Source organism: Silene latifolia, chromosome 11 (genome assembly GCF_048544455.1).
Source record: "Silene latifolia isolate original U9 population chromosome 11, ASM4854445v1, whole genome shotgun sequence".
In the NCBI taxonomy this organism is placed as follows: Eukaryota; Viridiplantae; Streptophyta; class Magnoliopsida; order Caryophyllales; family Caryophyllaceae; genus Silene; species Silene latifolia.
Genome location: NC_133536.1, coordinates 202,783,938 through 202,804,453, shown reverse-complemented (window position 1 = coordinate 202,804,453; position 20,516 = coordinate 202,783,938).

Genomic DNA, 20,516 nt, shown 5'->3' with positions numbered 1-20,516 from the left:
TGTGGTGATCCATTCGGGGATGGTGAGCAAGTTTGATACGTTGTATTTGGGCTAGCTGGGATGAGTCATCACTTGGCATTAGAAGAGTCTTCCGCTGTGTCAGACGATATTTATAGTTGTTCAGTTTTGGATAGTAGACAGTTTGGGTTTGAAATTGTATTTCATTTATCAGTTTTGGTTTGAGACATGTAATCACTTAAACTATATTTACTTTTAAAGTACGTTTCTTTATTGTCTTATGATATTTATTGCCTCGGGTAACCGAGATGGTGATGTTCCTATACCTGCGTGGTCTTGGTAAGGCACTTGGAGTATGGGGGTGTCACAGTATAGGACTCCAAACGGTGTATCTATCCCGTTCCTTTGAACTTGGGTTGGGACCTTGCAAGCTTGTCTCGACCTTGACTTGTTGACTGCTCGGCTTTGACCTTGGTTAACTTTGAGTTGACTTTTTAAGTTGAACTCCAAGCCTTTGTATCCTATCAATTAAAACCGACTCAAGCAAGCAATCACACCAAAACTTCCTTATTTCAATAACAAATCACTCCGATTGGCCACTTTATTTACCTAACAACACTTAATTGACTCGACTCTATTTGACGCTATCAATAAGAATTTTCCATAAAAGTTTCATTTGAAGAGCTTTATTAGCTGCTTCAGAAGATTTAATTCCTAAGCCACCAACCGACTTTGGTAAACAAACTTTATGCCAACCAATCAAATTAGGAGAACGCTGGGAAAGATTCTTATTCCAAAGAAAGTCTCTATTAATTTTATCTAATCTATTATGGATCGATGAAGGAAAGAGGAAGCTTTGTATCTGAAAAGTTCCCTTCGCGGCTAAATTAGCATTGACAAGAACTAGTCTACCTGCTTGAGATAAAGAATTCGCTTTCCATTTCGATAATTGAGTACAAGAAGATTGAATAATGTTCTCGAAAGTATTTTTAGTCACTCTGCTATCAATTATAGGACATCCTAAATATTTACCCAAATGAGCTTCCTCGTTCATATGAAGAATGCCTCTAAAGGATTCAGAAAGAGAACGCTCAATATTTCTAGTGCACTGAAAAGTCGATTTGTCAAAATTAACAAATTGTCAGGAAATCGTGCAAAATTTATCTAAAATAGACTTAATAGTTCTACAACTCTGGTTAGAGGCTTTAGTGAAAATGATAGTGTCATCCGCAAAAGTGAGAAAAAGAATTTTCTCCACCCCGGATCCAATTCTAACACCAATATCATTAGTACTAACATCACTATTTTTTTGTAGAGATCTTGCTAAAATCTCGGCGCACATAATAAATATATATGGCGAAAGTGGGTCTCCTTGTCGAATACCTCGAGTGGTTTAAAAACGTCTCCCGGTGTTAAATTTAATAACACTGAGTAAGAAACAGTGTTTATACATGCCATAATCCATGAAATCCACTAAGTATTAAAATCCATTTGCTTAAAAGTTTCCTCGATAAAATTCCATTCTAGTCTGTCGTATGCTTTCTCCATATCAAGTTTGATTGCAATCCAACCTCATTTTCCTTTTTTACGTTTAAACGAGTTGAAAATCTCGTGTGCTAAAAGAATATTATCTTGAATGAAGCGATTAGGTGTAAAAGCACCTTAAAACGGGTGTATAATCTTATGCAAGACACTTTGAAGACGATTAGCCAAGATTTTTACAATAATTTTATAAACTGTTGAACAAAGACTAATAGGGCGAAAATGGTTTACTGTTTGAGGATTTTCAATTTTAGGAATCAATACTATGAAAGTATGATTCATTTCTTTTAATAATTTCTCATAATGGAAAAATGCTAAAACTGTTTTAGTGGCAGAATTTCCTACAATATCCCAGTATTTTTGAAAAAACTCTGCAGATAATCCATCGGGACCTGGGCATTTATCTGCGGCTAAACTAAACACAGTTTGTTTAATATCTTCCCTACTAATATTACCTGTAAGAAATATGTTATCTTCGTCTGTAATTAATCCATAAATAGACTGAAAATCCTAATTCTTGTCGAAATTACAAAGATGATTTTTCGCAAACCTAAGTTTAAACTCCTCGGATATTTCTTGTTTAATAAGGTTTTGATCAGTAATACAAGCACTATTCTTATTTATAAACTGTTTAATAACATTTCTACTACGTCTAATCGTGGCATGAGTCTGAAAAAACTTGGTATTATTATCTCCAAAATTAGCTTTTTTTATACGAGCTTTTTGTTTCCAGTAAACACGTTTATAGTCAAGGAGTGCATCGCGCTTTTTCAACCATCTCAATTGCGCGACTTCTAAATTGGTAATATGAGATGTGCCTAGTTGATTTTGTATATTTTCTAACTTTTTTTCAGCAATTGAAAGTTGTCTAAAAATATTTCCAAAAGTAGACTTATTCCATTTCTTAGCCTTTTGTTTTAGCAATTTGCATTTTTGGGAGAGACAGAACATATAAGATCCCTGAAACTGGTATTGCCAACAAGTTTTAATTATTTTACTGAAATCATTCCGGAGGGTCCACATGAGTTTAAATCGAAAAGGAGGGGCTTTCTTATAAACTCGGTCATGAAACTTCACAGAGATAGGACAATGGTCGGAGCTAGTGAAAGCATGATGCACAAACTGTATGTTTGGATTTCTACTAATCCAATTAGGAGACGCTAAGGCTCTATCAAGTATTTCAAAAACATTTTCAGAACCACTTTTCCTTTTTCTCCAAGTAAAAAAATTACCGGAAAAAGGGAGATCTATACAATTAGTATTACTTAAAAACTTGGTTAATCTCACACAACGCGCATTCGTTATCTTTGCACCCCCTTCTTTTTCCGTGGGACTCTTAATCTCATTAAGATCCCCAAGTAATAAGAAAGGCAAATCAATATTAAGGACAAAATTCTGTAATTCATTCCAAAATTCAACCTTATTAGTCGGTTGAGCCGGTGCATAAACAAAAATAAGGCAAAAAACCGGATTATTCGTTAAGTCACACACTTCACAAGCAATAAATCTCTTCGACTTAAAAGTGACATTTATTGAAAAAGTCATGGAGATAGACTCTTTCCAAAAGGACCAAATACCGCCTGAAATTCCTGAACTAGGAATAAAATCACAATTGTTAAATCCAAAATTAGCTATCAAATAAGGTTCAGGCATAAAAGTCGATTTAGTGTCATATATAGCTAGGATTTTAATCCCATTTGATGAGCAAAAGAAATTGAGTTCTTCGACAAAATTCTTTCTTTTGGTACCCCAAACATTCCAAAAGGCAATATTCATGGAAAAAAATTGAAAAGAGATAATGCATAAGTGGCTTAAAAATGTCATAGGATGTTAAACTCCGTATAGTTAAACACAACCATAACCAACGGATTTTAAATGCTATGTAACATGAATAATTAATCCTAAGGTCATTCATCCAAGTTCCAAAACTATAGATAATTCTAATGGAAACGACATGACCCCAATCAAGCTTAAGAGAAATAAAGAACCGTAATTCAATCCTTCTCAAAAAATGGAGGCCGAATCCAGCAAACCATAAATGATGGACACAAAACTCCGCAAAAATGAAAAAGATTGCAGAAGCTTGCCGATAACAATACACATGACTATGAAAGATGTAAAATCATCCTCAACAATACAATACATCTTCTCCAAGGATCCTCTAAAATGGCTACCAATCCCCCTACTATTAAGAGAATAAAATTCTTTTAGTTTTCCCGCCTAAAGAGACTTCTTCTTAATTGGGCCTATTTTCTGGATACTACTAACACAACAAGATTTGATGGATTGTAAATTATAGACCTTATATCTAACCCACTTTTTCTATCTCATCTATCAAAATAAAAGTTATTAATAGTCCATAATTTTGGACTATACATGTCATATTATAAGTTAGATGAGTGAACTTGATTTCATATAAATTTAAATTTATATTATATTTATATATTGCCTCTTTTGTAAGAAATCATCAGTTATTTATTATGTAAATTTTTGTCTTAGTAATATGGAATATTTTTTTAAGGATGTAGAAACACTTATGTATTTTCTATTAGAAATAAAAAAGTAAAAATATTATTTTAATAATACGTAAATCATTTTTTTCGACGCGAGGAATAGTTTCTTCTGCTTTTCGTTTTAAGGTCAATACGAAAATTATACAACTAACTTAATAATTGTACTATTAATGTCATAAATTAGTTGCATGTAATGGTATAAATTATTGTATTATATTTAATACGGAGTAGTAAAAAAATAACTTAACTTAAAATGTCTTCTTATGGTAGTAAACTTTTTTTTCAACCTCTTATTAATATTATATGAAGAGTTAAGAACGATAAACACCTAAGAGGGGGAGGGGGTGAATTAGGTGTACCTTTTAAAAATTTTCTCGTTTACTTGGTTAATGACTAACACAAGTAAGATCTATTAGGTACGAGTTTGAGAAACTTAATGGATTGTAAGTTCACAAACGGTATGAGCAGTCTATGCAACAGTATGATGAACTGTTGCACAGCACTGGCAACGAGATAGGTAGATAAAAATGCAAAGGATAAACGAATGTAAAAGTAAATAAACAAACAAGACGATGTTTTAAAAATTGGTTCAGCTCCTACTCCGAAGCCTACGTCCAACCGTTATTTTATTGCTTGTTTAGAAATTTATTCAAACTTAACTAAACCCCTTACAATGAAAATAACTCGCCAACCTACTCCGGTTGCAATTGCTTGAAGCTACTCCGCTTCAAGACTTTCCCTTGCTCAAAGCTACTCCACTTCAAGACTTAAAGTTCTATCTCAACGGTTTCTGAGTCGAATCTCGGTGGTTCACTTAAGAACATGGAGATTACAATTAAGACCTAAACACGAGAATCATTGAACATATTCTTTATGCAACAGTTAAGCGAACTGATACTTGGAGATTTTACAGCTTTGAAAAACAAGTGAAGACTTTTGAAAACAGAAAACGGTTTTGCAAATATTTGAAGAGCAAAGCTTAAAATGCTAAAATGATTTTGCAAATGTTTTACAATGAGTGTTCTGAAAAGTCTTGGCAATAAATGATAAATGAGATGGCTATTTATAGAAGGGAGAAGTGTGTAAGAGAAGGATCTTTAACACTTCTACACTCTAATGTCCATGGGTTTGTAAGTTGTTTATCATTTAAAAATAAAGAGAAACAATCAGGTTGCAAGGCTCAAGGCAGCTGCAATTTTCCAAAGCAAAGAGTGTTTCCCATAAAATTTATGGGAACTCACAATCTCGCCCAAAATGGAAAAAGCAAAAGACCCATTTTTAGCATGAAAATCCACTTGCATTAATAGGATTGGCATCTTTAATTTAGCTTGGAAGAATATCCTTTTTGTTCTCAATTGTTCTTCAGGTTAAGAAAATGGTATCCTTTAGAAAACAATAAAACCTTTTGAAAGATTTTAAACACTTGTGAATTTTTCCGAAAACTCTCCATACGTTATTACCAGAAACCCTGGTGCAACAATCACAGGAACTGTTGCATGGTTTTGCAATCACTTATGCATAAAGAGGATATGTTTAACTACCTCGTTTACAACATTCATTCTAGGCAATGGGCTTTCTTGTCTTGCCTTCATCTTGATCATCTTGTTACTTTGATTAGCTTGTGGACTCTTTGAGTGATCATCAATAGCTTCAATTTTGCTAAACAATTTAACTAAGAGGCAAACAATTAAATAACAAATGAAACTTGACATCATCAACCAAATGTGTTCTAACAAATTCCCCCTTTGATGATGGCAAGTTTTAAATATGTGTTAAGTTCCCCCTAAGCCCATGGTGAGACGGTCTTTGAACCATATTCAATAAGACATCAAATAAACATGACATGATCAAGGTGAATGAGGGTCAACATGCTTATCCTACGTAGAACATCTAATCATTATAGCTAAGACATTTCCACGGTGAACGTTAGCCTAAGAGTCATTGAATGAACATAAACACATAATTAACATACTTCCCCCTCTTGACATCATCAAAAGAAGGATGAAAACATGTTCAAGTAGAGCAAGATAAACCACCAGCAAATTGTTCGAGAAAAACTTAAAAACAGTTCACAGATTGCATGAGATATTAAGACAAGAAGTCAAATGGGTTAGGAAGGCAATTTGGGCAAAAGATGGTTCGTTCATCATCATTGGGAACATTTCTTCCAAGGATTTGGACACGCTCTATGAGATATTCATTGATGGTTTTGAGCGCAACAACTTACTTCTTAAGGGTCTCATTATATTGACAGCAAGCCTAGTCACAATGGTCAAAAGCTTATCTAACTTCGCATTTACCGGACCCATTGCAACAGTTGGATCAACTGTTGCACCAGACTTAAGCTTCTTGGCCGCTTTGGGATTTGATCCTCATTTTCTTTTGGTAATGGGTTTGGGTTTTGTGTTTGGTTTGAGATGAGATTCAACATGTGGTTCATCACCATCACCAAAAAGTTCTGTGATTTTGGATTTGGATTTAGAATTGGGGGTTTTCGGTAAAGAGGGGATCAAGACCATTATCAAGTACCTTGTCATAATTGTTTGGTTCATCAATTTGGTAATCATTTGGGATAAACTCATCTTCATGCATAACTTCCTTTTCTGATTTTTCGACTAGAGTATCCATATTTTCAGCAACATCATCATTTTTTCCCACCTTTGGTTTCCTTTTCGTTTTCAACATGATCAAGGTGAATGAGGGTCAACATGCTTATCCTATGTACATCCCTTTTTCTAGTCAATCATATAGGAAAAATAAATTCATTAGAGTCACATATCACCCAACAAACCAATTTCCAACCGAAGTTTTACGAATTGTTCTCTTTCCAACGGTTTTGTAAAAATGTCCGCAATTTGATTTTCTGTTTTACAAAAGTTAAGACTAATTGTTCCTTTTTCGACTTGATCACGTAAAAAATGATGCCTAATCTCAATATGTTTAGTACGTGAATGTTGCATTGGGTTCTTTGAAGTGTTAATTGCACTAGTATTATCGCAAAATATTGGAGTTGTTTCGAAGATCATACCATAGTTGTGCAATTGTTGACGAACCCAAATGATTTGTGTGCAACAGAGCGCTGCACTGTTGTATTCACTTTCAGCCGTGGACAATGATACCGTGTTTTGCTTCTTGGATGCCCAAGTGGTTAAACAAGGGCTCATGAATGTAGCAATTCCGGATGTGCTTTTTCTGTCCACCGTGCTGCCGGCGTAATCCGCATCATATAATCCTACAAGATCAAGTTCGTAATGAGATGGATACCAAAGATGCAAGTCTTGTGTTCCAATCAAATACTTAAAAATTCGTTTGACGGTTTTAAAGTGTGATTCCTTAGGATTTGATTGGAAAAAAGCACACAAACATACGCTAAATTGAATGTCGGGTCGACTAGCGGTTAAATAAAGCAATGAACCAATCATACCTCGATACACCGTTTCACTAACACGCTTACCATTTTTGTCTTGATCAAGTTTAATGTTAGATACCATTGGTGTAGCAACGGATTTGGCATTAGTCAACCCAAACTTATTTCCTTCAAATACTTTTGTTGATGGATCATGGTGCCTTGTTCACTTTGTTTGATTTGAAGACCAAGGAAAAATCCTAGTTCTCCCATCATACTCATTTCAAATTCAGAGTTTATTAGATCCGAAAAGTATTTGTAAAGAACTTCACTTGTTGCATTAAAAATAATGTCATCAACATACATTTGCACAAGCAACAGTTCATCGCACTGTGACATGATAAATAATGTTTTATCAACCGAGCCACGATTAAATCCATTTTTCAATAAAAACTTTGAAAGCCTATCATACCAAGCTCTAGGAGCCTGTTTTAAACCATAAAATGCTTTATCAAGTTTATAGACGTGGTTAGGAAAAACATTATCTATGAAGCCCGGTGGTTGTTCAACAAAAACTTCTTCATTTAGATAACCATTTAGGAAAGCGGTTTTTACATCCATTTGAAAAAGTTTAATACCATGATGTGATGCAAACGCTATGAGTATTCGTATGGCCTCAAGCCTAGCTACCGATGCAAAGGTTTCATCATAATCGATTCCTTCTTGTTGGTTATAACCTTGCACCACTAGTCTAGCTTTATTCCTTACGATTTCTCCACTATCATCAAGCTTATTGCGGAAGACCCATCTAGTACTAATTACAGTACGATTAGATGGTCTAGAGACAAGATGTCATGCCTCATTCCTCTTGAATTGATCTAGCTCCTCTTGCATGGTCGTCACCCAACATGAGTCATTAAGAGTAATGGTGATGTGGCTAGGTTCGATTTGTGAGAGGTAGGCATTGTAGGCACAAAAGTTTTGGAGGATGACCTGGTTTTTACTCCTGATTCAAGGTCATTAGTCTGATTTGTGGGAGGATAGGAGCTTTGGCGTTTCCATTTTCTTGGAACAATGGTGTTCGAGGCTTCATTTGTTTCATTTGGTTCTGATGCAACAGTTGCAGTGACTGTTGCACGAGGGTGATTTTGTGAGGGTGATTGTGGATGAGTTTCTGTTTGAGTAATGAATGGTTCACTACCATCCTCATTCCCCCTGGATGAGTTAGCTCTATTTAAAGATGAGGAAGGGTTAATTCCCCCTGAATTTTGGCCAGCTTCTTCATGCAACAGAGGCTCTGACTGTTGCACAACTTCCTCAACCTCTTCCACCATGTCCATGTCATGACAAATCATTCCAATGTCGAAATCATCATCCTTCTCCTCATCATCATCCTGTTCATTAGACATAAAAAAGACTAGATTCGTCAAATATTACATGAACGCTTTATTCCATTTTCATAGTCCTTTTGTGGTAAACTTTGTAAGCTTTACTATGACTAGAATAACCAACAAATACTCCTTCATTATTACGAGCATCAAATTTACCTAGGTTGTTTTTGCCATTGTTGTGAACAAAGCATTTAATACCAAAGCATTTTAAATGTGAGATGTTAGACTTTCTTCCTCGTAGTAATTCATAAGGTGTTTCGTTAATTATTTTCCTAATCATGACTCGGTTGTAGATGTAACAAGATGTTTACGGCCTCGGCCCAAAAGTTCTTTGGTACTTTAGAGCTAATGATCATAGTCCTAGCCATGTTTTCAACAGTTCGATTCATTCGTTCCACAACCCCATTTTGTTGAGGGGTTCTTGCGGCCGAAAAATTATGGCTAATACCATGATCATTACAATAGTCCTCAAATGATGAATTCTCAAATTCGGTTCTATGGTCGGATCTTAAGGATGCAAGTTTTAGACCAAATTTGTTTTGAACCATTTTAACCCAATTTAAGAATTCATCAATTGCTTGGTCTTTGGAACTTAAGAAAAGTAGCCAAACATATCTTGAAAGGTCATCTACAATCACACAAATATAACGACTTTTACCCTTGCTAACAATACGCATGGGTCCACATAAATCAATGTGAACAAGTTCAAGGACATGAGAAGTGCTAACACAATTTTTGGATTTAAAGGAGCATTTAACTTGTTTACCTCTAACACAATCATCACAAAGTGATTTAAACTCAAATTTCATGTTAGGCATGCCATATACTAGGTCAAGTTTCTTGAAAGTATTAAGGGTTTTAGCATTAACATGACCCAACCTTTTATGCCAAAGCAAAGGGTTATTTTTGTGAACACTCATACATGATAAAGTTTGACCCGACAATGAGCATAGGTTAGTCATGTACACATCTTTGACACGCTTACCTTCAAAAATTAACTCTCTAGTTTTACCATCAAGTATTCTACATATACTAGCATGAAATTCAACAATGTTACCTCAATCACACAATTGTGAAATGCTTAGAAGATTGTATTTCAAACCTTTGACAAGCAACACTTTGTCGACACATAGTGACTTTGACTTACCAACTTTTCAATACCAATGATTTCACCTCGTTTGTTGTCACCAAAAGTCACCATGCCACCTTTGTAGGCTTCTAGCGAGAGGAATTGGTTTTCTTCTCCCGTCATGTGACGAGAGCATCCACTATCTAAGTACCAATTGTTGCTGCCTCCCACTAATGCCTATACAAGATCAAACAGTTAGTTTGGGAACCCAAACAAGTTTGGGTCCCTTCTTGACACTAGCTTGTTTCATCAAGTCTTTCTTGATCCATACCTTTTTAGCTAATTTAGTGTTCTTTTCTAGGTCACGTTTTCTCTTTTCACAATTGTTAAGCTCATGACCAGTATTACCACAGTAGTTGCAAATAACAAAATCAAGAAGTCCAGCGTACTTTCGTCTTCTAAAATCAGTTTTGCTTGGGTCTTGGTTTCGGATGCAACAGTGCGTGCTACTGTTGCATTTGAAACCAAGTTCAGCATTCTTTGCAAGCTTTTCATACTCTTGGGACTGTTTTAGAGGAAATTTTAAAAAATTCTGACTTGCTTCCCATTTTAGGTGAAACATCTTAGCCTCATCTAGCTCTTTGGTTAATGTATCAATTTTAGCAAGATGATTAAGATTTAGTTGACCTACTTTGTCGAAAGCGTGTTTAGCATGTCTTACTTCATCACTAAGCAATAAACCAATTTGCTCAAGTTGCTTGTTATCTCTTTTACACAAAGTGAGGTCAACTAGCAGAGAGTCACGTTCCTTAATTAGCGAGGACACATGTTTTGTGAGAGTCTCAATTTCTCTTTTAGACTCAGATGCAACAGTTGCATCATCTATTGCATGGATTTGTTCAGCCTTTTTCAGAGTTTCAATTTGAACAAGAAGGTCATCGTTTGATTTTTGCACTCGATCTAAAGCACTTTTAACATGACTTGACTCGTCGTTCAACATTTCAACAATTTTGACAAGATCATCTTTTTGAATTTCGCATGTTGCAAGATCAATCAAGAGTTGGTCACGTTCTTTTGTTAGTGAGGACACAGTTTTGACGAGGGACTCATCTCCTTTGTTAGACACGGATGCAACAAATGCGGTGCTCTGTTGCATGCGTTTCATCAACCCTTTTAGCAAGAAACAAATTCTGTTTTCGGAGCTTTTTAATCTCCTTTTCAAGACTCAATGATATACTAGGTTGATCAACCTCATTTAGACATTCTTTCAAACCAACATTTTCTTCGGCTATGTCTTCAATTTCAGTTTGCATAACCTCTAATTTATTGTTTTGGACACGACACTTATCAATGAATTGGTCTAAGAGGAGACAAACTTTGTCTTTAGAGAAAGATCGAACCTTTTTCTTGAGCTTATTTACCTCATTGTCTCGAATCGAATCGAGTTCACGGAGTGAGCCATAAGACATTTGACATTTTGTTTCTTTGTTGACTTTGGAACATCATTGATTGATTGAGAAGAGATGCACATTTTGGCGTCTAATTCTTCCTCAAGGACATCGTCCTCATCGCAATCGGACATGCCCCAAATGGATGTCATTACTTCATTCTTGTATTCTCTTTTAGCAAAATCACGCTTTTCTTTAGATTTGATGTCATTCCACTTAGGACATTCTTTTATTTGGTGACCGTTGTCACCACATTTGAAGCAACCCATAGTGGAACTAGATCTTCTTTTGGGAAAACGTCTTTTGCTAGTATAGTTATTTGACCTTTGTGAGTTTCGACCATTAAGCATGCCAACAATGTTTTTGGTGAACATTGCAAACTCATCATCTTCATCCTCCTCATCACTTGAGAGAGCATTGAGAGCGAGTCCTTTCCCTTTAGAGCTTTCACTAGAGCGCTTCATGAGAGTTAACTCATGAGCCATGAGTGAGCCCATAAGTTCATCAAGGGACAACAAGGAAAGGTCTTTAGCTTCCTCAATAGCCATAACCTTCGATTGCCATTTTTCAGATAGGCTACGAAGGATTTTACGGACTAAATCCTCGGATTCAAAGTTTCTACCTAGACTCTTGAGGTCATTAACAATACTAGAGAAGCGTGAAGACAAACTATTAATTGACTCATCTCTTCCCATGTTGAACATCTCATATTGTAGCATGAGAAGATCAACACGGTACTTTTTGACTTGTGACGTTCCCTCATAAGTAAGATTAAGGGTGTCCCAAATTTCCTTTGCCGAGTCACATCCGGATATCCGGTTAATCTCTTGTTCACCGATGCCATATTGAAGGATGGACATGGCTTTAGAGTTTTTCTCGACTTTCCTATAATCGGCTTCAACATATTTGTCCTCACTTTTGAGGGACTTAGTGCCATCGGCATTAGTCATCTCAATTTTGAGGGGACCCTTTTGAATGATCAACCAACATTCGTAGTCCGCACTTTTGACATAGTGCTCCATGCGGTGTTTCCACCAAGCATAGTTTTCCCCCTTAAAGATGGGAAACTTAGTATGTTTTGAATCGTCCATAACTATAGGATCAACTCTTTGGTTTTAACCAATATCAAGAGCACGAGGCTCTGATACCAATTGAAGAGTTAAGAACGATAAACACCTAGGAGGGGGGGGGGGGGTGAATTAGGTGTACCTTTTAAAAATTTTCTCGTTACTTGGTTAATGACTAACACAAGTAAGATCTATTAGGTACGAGTTTGAGAAACTTAATGGATTGTAAGTTCACAAACGATGAGCAGTCTATGCAACAAGATGATGAATGTTGCACAAAGACGGCAACGAGATAGGTAGATAAAAATGCAAAGGATAAACGAATGTAAAAGTAAATAAACAAACAAGACGATGTTTTAAAAATTGGTTCAGCTCCTACTCCGGAGCCTACGTCCAACCGTTATTTTATTGCTTGTTTAGAAATTTATTCAAACTTAACTAAACCCCTTACAATGAAAATAACTCGCCAACCTACTCCGGTTGCAATTGCTTGAAGCTACTCCGCTTCAAGACTTTCCCTTGCTCAAAGCTACTCCGCTTCAAGACTTAAAGTTCTATCTCAACGGTTTCTGAGTCGAATCTCGGTGGTTCACTTAAGAACATGGAGATTACAATTAAGACCTAAACACGAGAATCATTGAACATATTCTTTATGCAACAGTTAAGTGAACTGATACTTGGAGATTTTACAGCTTTGAAAAACAAGTGAAGACTTTTGAAAACAGAAAACGGTTTTGCAAATATTTGAAGAACAAAGCTTAAAATGCCGAAATGATTTTGCAAATGTTTTACAATGAGTGTTCTGAAAAGTCTTGGCAATAAATGATAAATGAGATGGCTATTTATAGAAGGGAGAAGTGTGTAAGAGAAGGATCTTTAACACTTCTACACTCTAATGTCCATGGGTTTGTAAGTTGTTTATCATTTAAAAATAAAGAGAAACAATCAAGTTGCAAGGCTCAAGGCAAATTTGCAATTTTCCAAAGCAAAGAGTGTTTCCCATAAAATTTATGGGAACTCACAATCTCGCCCAAAATGGAAAAAGCAAAAGACCCATTTTTAGCATGAAAATCCACTTGCATTAATAGGATTGACATCTTTAATTTAGCTTGGAAGAATATCCTTTTTGTTCTCAATTGTTCTTCAGGTTAAGAAAATGGTATCCTTTAGAAAACAATAAAACCTTTTGAAAGATTTTAAACACTTGTGAATTTTTCCGAAAACTCTCCATACGTTATTACCAGAAACCCTGGTGCAACAGTCACAGGAACTGTTGCATGGTTTTGCAGTCACTTATGCATAAAGAGGATATGTTTAACTACCTCGTTTACAACATTCATTCTAGGCAATGGGCTTTCTTGTCTTGCCTTCATCTTGATCATCTTGTTACTTTGATTAGCTTGTGGACTCTTTGAGTGATCATCAATAGCTTCAATTTTGCTAAACAATTTAACTAAGAGGCAAACAATTAAATAACAAATGAAACTTGACATCTTCAACCAAATGTGTTCTAACATTATATTTAGTAGATTTATAACATTAAATTAAAAATATACTTCATTTATGCAAATAATTTAATTGATAATATCTCTTTATAAAATAAATCTAAAAAATATCGTGCTATAGCATGAGAACTACAATAGTTAAAAATATGCCAGAAAAGAGAGACAAAAAGAAATCCATATCAATAAAAACTGACATCTTGATGTCAATACTAAAACTCTTATCCGGAAACATATTGATGAGAGAACTTTTGACTTGGGGAGAGCCTAAAGCTAAAGTTTCTTTGATGTAGACTATAAGCTGATAAAAGCTCTCCGGGGCTAAGTTGGAGAGCAAATCAAAGTCCACATATAATAAAGAAACTAAAGCAATAGGCAAAAAGAAGGAAATCCAAGAGAAGAAACTCGCAAAGATGGCCAAAAAGATCGGAGAAAGACGACTTACTGCAGAAAATGGTGCCCTATCAGAAGATCCAGACTCCAAACATTTCTCATACCAAACCGAGATGCACAAAGATATGATCTTGTTCTCCGAGCGTTACAGATAACAAGTTTTCAATTGATGGCCTTTCCTACGTCTCAATCCCCTTAACTCACTCTATTTTTCATTAGAATCTACTTTATTTTTCGACAAAGCAGAAAAATTCAACAACAAAGGTTTGTTTCGCCATTTTTATGTCTTCTTGTATCAACATGCATTGTATTAGTATAATTTGTTTCATCCCGAATTGATTATGTCAGTAATTGTTTCATCATTTTCATTAAAATCTACTTTTGAAATTTATTACTTCATCCCGAATTGATTATGTCAGTAATTATTTAGCAAAGATTAGGCCATAATTACTTGTTGATGTCAGTTTCTATTATTACATGATGAACTGATGGAAAGCTTAACAAAGTTAAGGCATCAATGGCAGAACTAGTGAGTACTTAAATGGAATTTTTTTAAACTAAAGCCAATTAGCTCAAATGGAAGAGCATGTGCAAAACATTAGATATGGTTCGAATCCCATATTAGCTACAAAACACGTTTAGTTTAACCTAGAAATCGAAATTTTTACTTTCATTACTACCAGGGCGGATCCAGGAATTAAAAATATGTTGGGCTAGACCGAAGTCGGGGATCGTTAGTCATGCGAAGTCGTAAGGTTGTGCGTACGTGTAGTGTAATGTTGGAACCTTGACGTATGTATAGCGAGACCATTTTTCTTAAGAATGATATAATACTGAAACTGTCTTATAAAAATATGAGTAAAAACAAAATATATACTCGTATCAAATCTCTTACAATGCAATTCATATATCTCTTAATAATTACTACTCGTATGTATTTACGTTTGGTAAAGCCACGAACAGTTTAATTACACAAATATAGAGTAAGATTGTTTCATACTATGAGACGGTCCATGTTTGTAAGAAAAATATTTATTTAGTGACAATAAATGAGTGATCTTTTTGTACAAATGGGACTGTTTCATATTATAAGATCGTTTCACGCATAACTATTGATTTAATTAAGGAGTAACTAACAATTTACAATTGCCAACGTATGTGATGAACAACTAATATATGAAATACTTAATGTTAAAAAAACGAAAATGTGTTGCATATAATAAAGTTTTGGGGAAAAAACAAAAAGATAAAAAGTGTTTAATACATAGAAGTTCTAAAAGAAACAAACAAAAATATGCTCTAACCGGGTATCGAACCCATGGCATCGTTGTCGGGCCTTGACAACTTCAGTCAGCTACTTTTACCAGCTAGACTACTTTGCATAAGTGAGTTTATAGTAATCTAAGTTGTCGGGCCTTGACAACTTCAGTCAGCTACTTTTACCAGCTAGACTACTTTGCATAAGTGAGCTTATAGTAATCTAATTTATTTTATCTCTGAAAATAGGTTGGTTGTATCCCATACAACCCAATAGCTAGATCCGCCCCTAAAGTAATCGATCAATAGTAACTGGGATATTAATTTGAGGGTTCGTCCCTTTGGTATTACACCGTATTATTTTAAGGTTTTAAGTTGAAAACCCATAAGATTGAGTTGTAAACTTACGGTTTACTTTGAGACTTATATGGAGTACTTTTAAGTTATGAGTTTTACTCTAAGTTATGAGCTTAAAACTGTAGGTTATTGTAACACCCCATATTTCAAGTGCCTTACGAGGACCACTTAAGGCATGAGAATGCTACCATCTCGGTTACCCGAGGTAATGTATATCAAATAGATAATAAAGAAACGTACTTAAATAAATAAGTTTAAAGTGATACAAGTCCAAAACCCAAAAGTGATAAAGTAAATACAACTGTTTCTCAAAAATACTAATCTAACTAATGTAAAAGAATGTTTATGACACAACGGAAGACTTCTAGACATCTCGTGGCGACTCAACCCAGCTATCCCATGCGTATCAACTCATACCTGCTCAATAGCTGCTCACCATCCCCGAATGGATCACCACAATTTTCAAAACATTTAAATCGGGGTCAATTACAGTTTACATAAATCAAAACAACAGAAATGATACAACAATACTCCAGTCTCCTTCACAACTCCACACATATGACTACACACTTACACTAAAGTGTGTAGTCCTGCCAGAATACTCATCGCAACAAGTATTCCACACCGCTAGTCGGGGACCGCAGCCGTTCCCACCTAAGCCCCGCTCATCTTATCCGAGCGATAACCCAAGGTCCTAAATCTGCACATCCCTTCTGTACTGAGTTCCACAGAAGGCAAATCAAGGGCGTGAAGCCACTCCCGCAAGTGACTCCACTCAGCCGAGGGCGTAACTCGCGAACCACAAACAAACAATCACAACCAACCACATCATACAACAATTACCAACTATCAATTCCAACATGATACAAATCAACAACAACGATAACCATCAACATTACTATGTAAACAATAACCGAGTAGGGAAACCCTACCTGGAATAAGCAATGACAAGACCGTCACAAGCAGCTAATCAGTAATGTTCCTCTACGAATCCTCCTCCTATAACACATATTCACATAATTATCACCTAATCATCATAACACACTCAAAACCCCCAAATCTACCGAATTAGGGTCTTAACCAAACTCAATGAAATATAATAAAAACTATACAAAGATCTTACCCTCGACACGACGAACTTGAAGAGTCTATCGATCCAAAATACTCAAGAGGGAAGGGGGGGGGGGGTGAATTGAGGATTTAAAACTTTTGCTACTTCTTCGATTGTATGAATATAATTAATTATTTAAAGTTTATTGATTAAACTTTAACTAATTAACTAATGAACGAGCAAGAACGAAATAAGCAAATGAACGAAAGAGAGAGAGAGAGAGAGACACACGGTTTTTGAAGTGGTTTAGTTTCACAAATCGAAACCTACGTCCACTATTCTCGATTAATAAATTTAGTACCTTTCTACGGATTACAAAATTACTAACCCAACTCGTACAACTAGCCCAAGTTGTAACTCAAGTGAGTACCGGTAAATACTTGAGTGACTGACTTACGCTAATAAGAAAGCACTAATGATTCTTGCAAAGGTCCCCGTTAATGAACAAGTAAGAAATCTATTGAGCACTATTATCTTATAACGATAACTAACGAATGATTATACGAGTTTACAAACACACGACCTTTTTTGAAAATAGCAAATCGGTTTTCTTGCTTTTGAAACTCACTGTTTGCTCTTAAAAATAAAATCAATTTTATGCTTAAAGGTCTTACTTTTAAATGTTGTAAGATGTAAAATATTTATAGTGAAGGATGAAGCATAGCTCATGGTTTACCCGAAAAACCCTAATGGCCGAAATACAGATATGTAAACAAATCATATCTTTTAATATTTGTTTCCTTAAAGCCCTAAGAGATAATAAAGGATATTTCAAAAGATAGAATATAAATTATCCTTCTATTATCTTTTCCATAAATCTTAAGATATGATAAGATTTCCACAATGAAAATATCTTTATCAAAAATAACCATATCAAGTTGAATATAAAAGATATAATAAGATAATTCTAGAGAATAAGATCTTATCAAAAGTAATCTTTTATTCCTTAGGTTAAACGAAACAACAACAATCCATAAGCCTCGTTTTCCGTGAAAAACCCTAGCTCGAAATTAGGTTAGACTTTTAGGGTTTAGGAGTATGCTATATTAAAACCCTAATTAGTAATATGGCTCAACTCATAAATCGATCCAACAAGGTTACTAATTACACGTTTAACATGAAACCATACTCCGTATTAAACCGGGCTTATTTAATAAATACTTTTGCTAGAACATTTAAAAGAAATAAAAACATTTTTCAAAAACAATTTTGAAAACATTTTAAATCGTGCAGTATAAACTCAGCATCTCAATGTTATAGTAGAAGAGCTATAACATTGAGCTCTTTCACAACTAATGTTATAGCTGTCAAGCTATAACTTTACCAGTATAAGAAATCCATTCTTATGTTATCATTACGAGATAATCACCTATACTATTCTATACTTCTTAGAAGATCTTCGTGTATAGGCTACTTCATCATCCAAGCTTGATTAATCTTTAGACGGACTTCGTCTTCTCATAATGCTTGAATAACTCTTATATAATCTTGATCTTTGTTGAGGCTTGATCACGATATACTTCCATCATAATTCCTTACTGGTCGTAATGAATAAGTCCAATTTAAAAGACTAAACAAACAATTACGCGCAACGAGTATATAAAATATAAAGCACTCTTGACATCATCAAAACATAAAGATATATATATTATATGGTTCAACAAATTCCCCCTTTTTGATGATGGCAAGTCTCCTAAAATTGTGGCTAAGTATAAAGTTCCCCCCTCAATATAATACCGTTATCTTAATAATAAAGATCAACGCAAGATCAAGACGATTAACATATAATCGAAACTAAAGGACTTTAAGAGACAATTGGTCTTGACAAGGAGCAAGCTTAGGTAGATGCTTACCATAGACGTTCTTTTCCCCTCTTGACATCGAAAAGTTAAGAACAAACATGAAATGACTAGAATAATATAAGACGAGACAAGAGATAAGAACGATATAAGAAGCAAATGGACATAAGCATCTAAAATTTTAAGTAGCATACAAACTTAAAAGAAAAACATGTCTAAAGCCAAATGGGCCGAATGACAACATGTTTTAGAATTACTTGGGTCATAACCACAAGTAATGTGCCAAAATGGGCGGAATGAAGTAGTTTGCAAAATACACCATTAGAGAATCAAAATAAGATAAAGCTAAGAATGGTAAGAGCTAAATTAGGAAAGAGGCAAGGCAAGGTCAAATGTTGCGGGTCTTATACGGGTTAACATAGTCGGGACGAGTGCGGTGTTCCAAAGCATCAAGGCGATCAAAATAACTCCTCACAAGAGTAGCTAGACTTTGAAGACTTCGTTCAAAGTTAAGAACCTTCAACGACAAAGCCTTCGTTGCCTCCAAAGTAAGTGATTGATCGGCCGCCATTGCTTTTCCGTGCATCACTAACGCACCTCCTTGACTAGTGAGGAAGGAGAGACGATCTCCATGTGGTAACTCTTCCCCACGAATTGCCTTCAACTCCCTCTCAAAACCCGATAGCCTTTTGTCAATCCCGTCCATCCATGCATAGACCCGAGCACAATCCAAACCTCCATCCCAGGACTGAGAGGTCCCAACCTGTAACAAGGCCGTGGTTTGCACCTCGAATTTTCCCATCAAAGTACCCATAAAAATTTCCATTCTAGCACCCATAGCTCCCAACCCAACATCACTAGATACTTTTTCAACATCCTTTAAAAGTACCAATTCGGGTCCATCGAACCCGAGACCCATCAATTTTATTAGCCGATTACACATGCAATCCTTCGCACTAACACCGTAACTATCCCGTCCCACAACTTGCTTGATTTCCAACAACCTTGATATCCACATCCCATATGGAAGATCAATGGTAATGCAGAATTTTTCTTTGGTGACAGTGAGACTTGTTTGAACAATACAGCTTAGCACAAGACTCTCCAAGTTAACTTTCTGACCCTCCAACCAAGAGTAAACAATAATCGCCTCATAACTCGATACCTTATCTTTCCTCCCCTTCCCGGCACAATCGTGTTCCACAAAAAATTTAAGAGAAATTTGATTTTTGCTGAAAGAGGACAGACTATAATATTACAACCATCCGACCCAACCTCCTCAAAATATTGTCTAATAGCTAATTGTTTCTCATTATCCACATTAGACCATTCAAGACTTGGGTTAACATCGATTCCATCACGAGGAACCGAAAAAGCAGAGCAAAAATCATCAACAGAGACCGTCACATCAACACCATTGACGGTCGCATGCAACAACCCTTTTCTAACTTTGACTGTAGCGAAAAACTGAACAATCTCCAACGGGTATATAGGACCCGAAAACTGACTAATATGACCCCAATCTTGAAAATCAAGAAAGTCGACAAAAAATTTAAAAGATTGAATAGTTGTCAACCAAGACTTAGGGTAATACCTTCCTCCATGGATTGAATACGGCAAGACCCGAGAAACAAGAACACTCTCATCTTTTTTCAACCGAACTCGGTTCAAACCTTCTCTTGTCATATTTTTCGAGGCTTCTTAAAATAGAGTTCTCGAAATTCCATTCCTAACAATGACTTCGGGTTCGTTAACGTCATCAA